The sequence below is a fragment of the Schistocerca nitens genome, chromosome 4 (genome assembly GCF_023898315.1).
Source record: "Schistocerca nitens isolate TAMUIC-IGC-003100 chromosome 4, iqSchNite1.1, whole genome shotgun sequence".
Classification (NCBI taxonomy): domain Eukaryota; kingdom Metazoa; phylum Arthropoda; class Insecta; order Orthoptera; family Acrididae; genus Schistocerca; species Schistocerca nitens.
This window is the reverse complement of record NC_064617.1, coordinates 185,176,895-185,180,278: the sequence shown is the minus strand read 5'-3', so window position 1 is coordinate 185,180,278 and position 3,384 is coordinate 185,176,895. Positions and strand designations below refer to the sequence as shown.

The 3,384-nt window shown below is 45.1% G+C and overlaps 1 pseudogene; it reads right to left on the bottom strand.

Moving 5' to 3' along the window:
* Window positions 1–853: 853 nt before the first annotated feature.
* Window positions 854–971, bottom strand: LOC126254200 (5S ribosomal RNA; annotated as a pseudogene).
* Between the last annotated feature and the right edge of the window lie 2,413 nt (window positions 972–3,384).

Sequence of the window (3,384 nt, the reverse complement as noted above, 5' to 3'; positions counted from 1 at the left end):
TCACCATTATCAAAGTGAACTTATCGAAGGTGAAGCTTATTAAGTTTTGGAAACAGATGAAAATCGGAAGTGGCCAAGTGAGGACTGTGTGGAGGATGATCCATAACAGCAAATCCAGTGTCGGATTGTTGCTGACGTCACAGTGTCTCGCGTGGGGTGTGGCACTGACGAGCTGAAGGAGACGGTGCTTCACATCTTGACGAACTCTTCGAATTCGTGCTTCTTGTTTCCTAAGGATCTCGCAGTAGCCATCAGTGGAAGTGCCTTCAGCCATAAATCACAATGCGCCACATCTTGAACATACCAGAACACTGTGAATATGACTCTGCCTCCTGATGGCATGCGATTGAACTTTTTGGCGTCAGTGATGCTTTGTGGCGGGACTCCGCAAATGCTCTCTTGTTATCTGGGTCAAAATGGTGAATTCGGCTTTCATCACCTGTCATAATGTTGTTAAGGAGTCCATAACCCTCACTCTAAAAACGCAAAAGAATATGTGTAGACTCTCCTCTCATGTCAGGAGTGAGCATTCAAAGTACGCACAGGCCGCCCAATTTTCTGTACCGCAGTTCTGCAGTGATGGCCTGTACACGCTCTCATGATATGCCATACGTACCTCAGACTAGTATCTGTGTTAAAACTAAACTCCTCCCGAACAGGCCATGAAGGCCCAACGGTACCGACCGACCTCCGTGTCATCCTCAGCCTATAGGCGTCACCGGATGCGGATATAGAGTGGCATGTGGTCAGCACACCGCTCTCCTGGCCGTATATCAGTTTCCGAGACCGGAGCCGCTACTTCTTAATCAAGTAGCTCCTCAGTTTGCCTCACAAGGGCTGAGTGCACCCCGCTTGCCAACAGCGCTCGGCAGACCGGATGGTCACCCATCCAAGTGCTAGCCCAGCCCGACAGCGCTTAACTTCGGTGATCTGACGGGAACCGGTGTTACCACTGCGGCAAGGCCGTTGGCACTATCTGTGTTACCCGATGATTATCTCTCATGAGTTCGTCAACCCGACTCCAGAGGGTCTCGTCACATGTCGTACTCACTCCCCTCTCCAAGTCCTAGAAGTTTGTAACGGGAATTTTCGAACGCCCTCTAGTTCATGAAGAATGACATCTACTACAGACTGGATTTTATAATTTGGAAAAGCCAGAGGAAGTGATCTATTTTAGTTGCGAAAAACTTTCTACAGCCAAGATCGCATAAATATTTCTTTATTAAAACAACCGGTTTCGACAGGCTTTACTGTCATCTTCAGGTCTTATAAAATCTTTTTGTTATGAAACGTGTTAATTTTAAGCTGGACCTCACGACAAATTGTTATATGGGAAAAAACAGCACATTGTAAAACGTTTGTCATAAAAAAATACTTAAAAACATAAAGCATCTACTGCAAATGACTATGTCCATATACATGATGTTTACGTAAGAGGGTGCAAAAATGTAACAGAACATAGATAATGCTCCACTGAACAATTTGAGGTAGGGAATTTGAGGTGGGCCGGCCGCGGTGGTCTCGCGGTTCTAGGCGCGCAGTCCGGAACCGTGCGACTGCTACGGTCGCAGGTTCGAATCCTGCCTCGGGCATGGATGTGTGTGATGTCCTTAGGTTATTTAGGTTTAAGTACTTCTAAGTTCTAGGGGACTAATGACCACAGCAGTTGAGTCCCATAGTGCTCAGAGCCATTTGAACCATTTTTGAATTTGAGGTGGAGAAGCCAACTTAACGATATATGGAAGTAAACTTGTCCACCGCTTTGTCTAGCATTACTGTTTTCCAGCTTATTTACAACTAAAATGCGTACAAGTTTACACGTACTGCGCTGTTTATTCACATGTACATTCTTTATTTCCTGCAACGAAAAAAGGAGGACGAACTTGAATTCCAGGGTGTCCATAAGGTGGCTCTGTTGTATCGTATTTGCGTTGTCCCATAATAGAACGTGCTATGAGTCACCTACAGACCCATTCATTATTCAGTACTATTCAGAGACGTACAGTACAATACGATCGAGCAGTACTGGTACAGTATTTCCTGATTGCTGGTTTGTAAGGGGAGGTCCTATTCCATGGCCTGCGAGGTCACCTGATCTGGATCCCCCTGATTATTTCCTATGGGGATACCTAAAGTCACCTGTGTATGAGACCCCAGTGGATACAAAGATGGAATTAGTTGCCAGAATTGTAGCTGCCTTTGATGTGACTCGAAACACACTAGAGTTATTTTTCACGGTGATTCAGAATCTTGTTCGCCGATGTCATGCTTGCACTGAGGTTGATGGCTGTCAGTTTCAGCACATTTTGTAACATACAGTACAAATGGTACTTCATTGTGTCAGTGACTAATGTAAATAAACAAGTACCCAGTTATGTGATTTTATTCCTTTTATCTCCTTATGTTGGCTTCTCCGACGCCAGCTTCCCTGCCTCAGATTGTTAATTGGAGCACCTCTATGTCCTGTTAAATTTTTGCACGCTCTTACAGAAACACCCTGTATATATCGCTCACAGATTATTGTTACGTTTCAAAAAAATGTTTACATGAGCTGGGCATATTCCAAACTCTGAAAATCTACCTTAAACGGCTTATAAGGTACAGCTAAAAGACATTTGAGCAGACAACAAGTGTTATCTTCGCAATATTACCCTGTTTAAAGTGGATTTTCAATGTTTAGAAAATGTCGAGCTTATGTGCTATTGTGTACTGTATTTTTGTGACGTAACGATCATCTTTCAGGTATATACGAGGGTTGGAGCTTTAATAGTGACAACTATTTATTTACAGCTCGTTCAAGATAGATACGTGTTTCAAAGTTTTACTGACCTTCAAAGTAGTCACCAGCACAGTGTACAACCCGTTGCTCTGGCTCTAAGCACTATAGGACTTAACATATGAGGTCATCAGTCCCCCAGACTTTGAACTACTTAAACCTAACTAACCCAAGGACATCACACACATCCACGCCCGAGGCAGGATTCTAACCTGTGACCGTAGCAGCAGCGCGGTTCCAGACTGAAGCGTCTAGAACCGCTCGTTCATAGCGGCCGGCTCCTGCAGTTTAGATATCGAGTTAAACTCACGAGGCTTTAAGTCAGGGGAGTACAGTAGGTGGTATCGCACTTAGAGACCCCATCACTCAAACAAACCAGTAACAGCTGGCCGGCCGCTGTGGCCGAGCGGCTCTAGACGCTTCAGTCCGGAACCGCGCTGCTGCTACGGTCGCAGGTTCGAATCCTGCCTCGTGCATAGTTGTGCGTGATGTCCTTAGGTTACTTAGGTTGAAGTAGTTCTAAGTCTAGGGGACTGATGACCTCAGATGTTAAGTCCCATAGTACTTAGAGCAATTTGAAGTAACAGCCTGCACTGTATGTGCTGGAG